The sequence below is a fragment of the Muntiacus reevesi genome, chromosome 7 (genome assembly GCF_963930625.1).
Source record: "Muntiacus reevesi chromosome 7, mMunRee1.1, whole genome shotgun sequence".
Taxonomy (NCBI): Eukaryota; Metazoa; Chordata; class Mammalia; order Artiodactyla; family Cervidae; genus Muntiacus; species Muntiacus reevesi.
Window position 1 is genome coordinate 25407809 of NC_089255.1, and position 5571 is coordinate 25413379.

Sequence of the window (5571 nt, forward strand, 5' to 3'; positions counted from 1 at the left end):
CCAAGAATGACTGTTTTCATGCAGCCATGCCCAACATGTTGGTGGGACTCACCTGAGAAATCCAAAGCATCCTTTGAGGCCCTTTTAGGGCAGGCCCTCTTAGGGCAGGCCCTCTAACTTATTTCTGTGCTCCCATTGTTGAATGAATGAATGAATCAATGATCAAATTCTAAACTGGTTAGTGTGGGTACCCACTCAGATCTGCAGAGTTGATAAGAAGTTTTTTTTTTTTTGAAGATTATTTTAAACAAGATATTTGAGACCCAGCAGATGCAGAAAGAAGCTTTTTTGGAGCATCTCTTATCTGAAGAAAAAGCAGAGTCTTCTGAGAGTAAAGTTGCTATAAATCCACTTATGAGAGTTTTACAGCCTGGGAAAAGATCGACCACTCACACTTGCATAGACAGATATTATCACAAATTATTTTTCATCCAGTTTATTCCCTTAAAAATCTCATTTATTTCCTGTAGAATCCCTATTTGCTCCCCCCACACATATTAAGTTCAGTTCAGTTCAGTCACTCAGTCGTGTCCAACTCTTTGTGACCCCCATGGACTGCAGCACGCCAGGCTTCCCTGTCCATCACCAACTCCTGGAGCTTACTCAAACTCATGTCCATTGAGTCAGTGATGCCACCCAACCATCTCATCCTCTGCTGTCTCCTTCTCCTCCCACCTTCAATTTTTCCCAGTATCAGGGTCTTTTTTAGTGAGTCAGTTCTTTGTATCAGGTGGCCAAAGTATTGGAGTTTCAGCTTCAGCATCAGTCCTCCCAATGAATATTCAGGACTGATTTCCTTTAGGATAGACTGGTTGGATCTCCTTGCAGTCCAAGGGACTCTCAAGAATCTCCAACACCACAGTTCAAAAGCATCAATTCTTTGGCGCTCAGCTTTCTTTAGAGTCCAACTCTCGTATTCATACATGACTACTGGAAAAACCCTAGCCTTGACTAGACAGACCTTTGTTGGCAATGTAATGTTTTTGCTTTTTAATATGCTGTCTAGGTTGGTCATAGCTTTTCTTCCAAGGAGCAACTGTCTTTTCATTTCATGGCTGCAGTCACCATGTGCAGTGATTTTGGAGCCCAAAGAAATAAAGTCTCTCATCGTTTCCATTGTTTCCCCATCTATTTGCCACGAAGTGATGGGAGTGGATGCCACGAAGTGATGGGAGTGGATGCCACCCTCTTAGTTTTCTGAATGCTGAGTTTTAAGCCAATATTTTCACTCTCTTCTTTCGCTTTCATCAGGAGGCTCTTTAGTTCTTCTTCACTTTCTGCCATAAGGGTGGTGTCATCTGCATATCTGAGGTTATTGATATTTCTCCTGGCAATCTTGATTCCAGCTTGGGCTTCATCCATCTCACTGCATGACAGGCCAATGAATCCAAGAGATGAGGCATTGAGTCAAAAAATATGACTTTATTTGAAAAGTTGGCTGACTGAGAAGATGGCTGACTAATGTCTCAAAATAATTTTCTTCCTTTGATCAGGATATCAGGTTTCTTTATGGATCAGAGATGGGGGAAGGTGAATAAGTAAGGTAAAAAGGCCATTAATCTTGCAAATATTTCTAGACTGGCAAGTCTCAGGTAGGGCGCTGTGTTAATTTCTTCCTTCCTGCCATCTATTGGTAGACAGGGCTCTGAACAAGGCACTTTATTTTTTTGTTTGATTGTTTTTTAACCTGGAACATTTTATTTATTTATTTATTTTTTCATTTATTTTTATTAGTTGGAGGCTAATTACTTTACAATATTGTAGTGGTTTTTGTCATACACTGACATGAATCAGCCATGGAGTTACATGTATTCCCCATCCCGATCCCCCCTCCCACCTCCCTCTCCACCCGACTCCTCTGGGTCTTCCCAGTGCACCAGGCCTGAGCACTTGTCTCATGCATCCAACCTGGGCTGGTGATCTGTTTCATCCTAGATAATATACAAGGTTCAATGCTGTTCTCTCAAAACATCCCACCCTCGCCTTCTCCCACAGAGTCCAAAAGTCTGTTCTGTACATCTGTGTCTCTTTTACTGTTTTGCATATAGGGTTATCATTACCATCTTTCTAAATTCCAAATATATGTGTTAGTATACTGTAATGGTCTTTATCTTTCTGGCTTACTTCACTCTGTATAATGGGCTCCAGTTTCATCCATCTCATTAGAACTGATTCAAATGAATTCTTTTTAATGGCTGAGTAATATTCCATGGTGTATATGTACCACAGCTTCCTTATCCATTCGTCTGCTGATGGGCATCTAGGTTGCTTCCATGTCCTGGCTATTATAAACAGTGCTGTGATGAACATTGGGGTGCACATGTCTCTTTCAGATCTGGTTTCCTCGGTGTGTATGAGAACAAGGCACTTTATTTTAACAGTCAGGCAGAGGGGCAGGATTCTCTGAGGCAGGCCTTTATATATGATCATAATAACAAAAGCAAGTCAAAGAAGTAGTTCCTACATGGAGTCGGAATTGACTTCTCCCTGCAATATATATGTGTGTGTGTGTGTGTGTGTGTGTGTGTGTGTGTGTGTGTGTGTGTGTGTGTGTGTGTGTGTGTGTATTTATTTATATATTGAGAAATGAAATATTTCAGTAAACATGGATGTCACAGTCACCAGTGATTTTTAGCTCTTCAATGTGAGCTGGTGAGCCCTAAGGGCACCCAGCAAGGAGAAGTATAACTGCCGTTTGACAAGCTGTGGAAAATTCTGAAAGAGATGGGAATACCAGACCACCTGACCTGCCTCTTGAGAAACCTGTATGCAGGTCAGGAAGAAACAGTTAGAACTGGACATGTAACAATGGACTGGTTCCAAATAGGAAAAGGAGTACATCAACACTGTATATTGTCACCCTGCTTATTTAACTTCTATGCAGAGTACATCATGAGAAGCGCTGGGCTGGAAGAAGCACAAGCTGGAATCAAGATTGCCAAGAGAAATCTCAATAACCTCAGATATGCAGATGACACCATCCTTATGGCAGAAAGTGAAGAGAAACTAAAAAGCCTCTTGATGAAAGTGAAAGAGGAGAGTGAAAAAGTTGGCTTAAAGCTTAACATTCAGGAAACTAAGATCATGGCATTTGGTCCCATCACCTTATGGGAAATAGATGAGGAGACAGTGGAAACAGTGTCAGACTTTATTTTTTTTGGGATCCAAAATCACTGCAGATGGTGACTGCAGCCATGAAATTAAAAGACACTTACTCCTTGTAAGGAAAGTTATGACCAACCTAGATAGCATATTACAAAGCAGAGACATTACTTTGCCAACAAAGTTCCATCTGGTCAAGGGTATGGTTTTTCCAGTGGTCATGTATGGATGTGAGGGTTGGACTATATAGAAAACTGAGCGTAGAAGAATTGATGCTTTTGAACTGTGGTGTTAGAGAAGACTCTTGAGAGTCCCTTGGACTGCAAGGAGATCCAACCAGTCCATCCTAAAGGAGATCAGTCCTGGGTGTTCATTGGAAGGACTGACGCTGAAGCGGAAACTCCAGTAATTTGGCCACCTGATGCGAAGAGTTGACTCATTGGAAAAGACCCTGATGCTAGGAGGGATTGGGGGCAGGAGGAGAAGGGGCCGACAGAGGATGAAATGGCTGGATGGCATCACCGACTCGATGGGCATGAGTTTGAGTAAACTCCGAGAGATGGCGATGGACAGGGAGGCCTGGTGTGCTGTGACTCATGGGGTCACAAAGAGTCGGACATGACTGAGCAACTGAACTGAACTGAACTAAAAGAGCTGCATGAGTGTATTTTATCTTCCAAATATATTTCATATCAAAAGACCTTCTATTCAAAGACAGGACTGCTAGGATTTTAGGTCATTTCTGAGGTCACCACCTAGAGAGGAGGATGACCCCTCTGTAGGAAGTGGGAGTCAAATGTTTGTGGGAAGAGTATATGTGAGTGTCTCCTTACCTAGAAAAGCTCTTAGGAACAGGGACATCTTTGTGGTTGACTGTAAGCCAGGGAGGCTACAGGTGGGAGCTGGGGTTCCCTTTCTAAGACGATGCTTTCCTTCCTCTCCCCCTTTTCTCATTCTGGTTCCTCCAGGGGAGTCAGGTCATCATGGCTCTGAAGTCTCTTAGTCATGTTGCCACTGCTGGTCCTGGTGCTGCTGCTGGTGTGGGTCTAGCCTACCCTGGGCAAGGAATCTGCAGCCACCAAGTTTGAGCGGCAGCACACGGACTCTGGCAGCTCCCCCAGCAGCAGCTTCAACTACTGCAACCTGATGATGTTCTGCCGGAAGATGACCCAGGGGAAATGCAGGCCAGTGAACACTTTTGTGCACGAGTCCCTGGCCAATGTCAAGGCCATGTGCTCCCAGAAGAAAGTCACCTGCAAGAATGGGCAGTCCAACTGCTACCAGAGCAACTCCGCCATGCACATTACAGAGTGCCGAGAGACTGGCAGCTCCAAGTACCCCAACTGTGCCTACAAGACTACCCGGGTGGAGAAACGCATCATAGTGGCTTGTGAAGGAAAACTGTACATGCCAGTCCACTTTGGTGCTTCAGTGTAGGTCTCCACCTGAGGCCAGAGCAGCAAGATGCACCACTTCATTACAAAGGCATCTGCCTCTCCCTCATGTTTCCTTGCCCTGGGAGCAATAACTCAAGTTAGTTAAGGTTTTTATCCCTGCAACTCCCACCACAACCCCCCCCCCCCCACACACACACACCATGTTTCCCTGGCATGAGGGTAATAACTCAAGCTAGTTAGGGCTCTTATCCAACACACACATGCTCCCCTGGCCTGAGACTTGCCCCTGTGTAGTTTGAGGGGTGAGGAGTGGGTTGTAATATGGGACCCATGTTAACCAAATCACTGTTACTTTCAATAAAACACACTTGCAACCACCTGAATTACTGATGCTGTCCCCATGCATGAGGGCTTCAGTGGTTGTGGTGCGTAGGCTTAGCTGCTTCAGGGCATGTGGAATCTTCCTGACCCAGTGATCGAACTCACATCTCCGGCATTGACAGGCAGTGCCACTAGGGAGGTCCCCATTTTCCTTTTTTTGAGGAGATATTGCCAAATCGGAAAGATGGTTCTCTCACTTGGAAACTTGGAATTCTCTTTTCAGAGGCTAGAAAGGACTTCAGAGATCACCAGATGAGGGATTGATAAGTAGATTTCAGCTTGTGGACCAACTCTAAGTGGAAATGCCTACTTAGAATGCTGTAGAAAAATGCCTAAACAGTGATGTGGTGGAGCAGTGGTCTCCACCAAAGGCTTGAGGGAGGTGATGTGAGGGTGTATGTGTCATCCATTGGCCATCCCTGACCTAATGAAACCCCTGCCTTTTACAGGAGGGCACCCTGAGTCTTAGAGAGGTTAAGTGACCTGCTCCTGGCATCTGTTAGTGTCTGACTGAGACCAGACCCTGGGTGTCCTGGCCACTCAATTGTTGCTCCTTCCACTACTGGAGTCTGCTACAAGGGGGAAATCACTCAGTCTCCCTCCTTCATGGAGAGCTGTGGAGTCATTGCTTTCTCTGCCTGAGTTGTTGGTAGCTCACACAGGTTCCCAGTGCTCCTGTCTGCAAGGCTAC

The 5571-nt window shown here is 44.9% G+C and overlaps 1 pseudogene; it reads left to right on the plus strand.

Moving 5' to 3' along the window:
* Nucleotides 1-3898: 3898 nt before the first annotated feature.
* LOC136172248 (seminal ribonuclease-like) lies at nucleotides 3899-4539 on the plus strand (annotated as a pseudogene).
* The last annotated feature ends 1032 nt before the right edge of the window (nucleotides 4540-5571 follow it).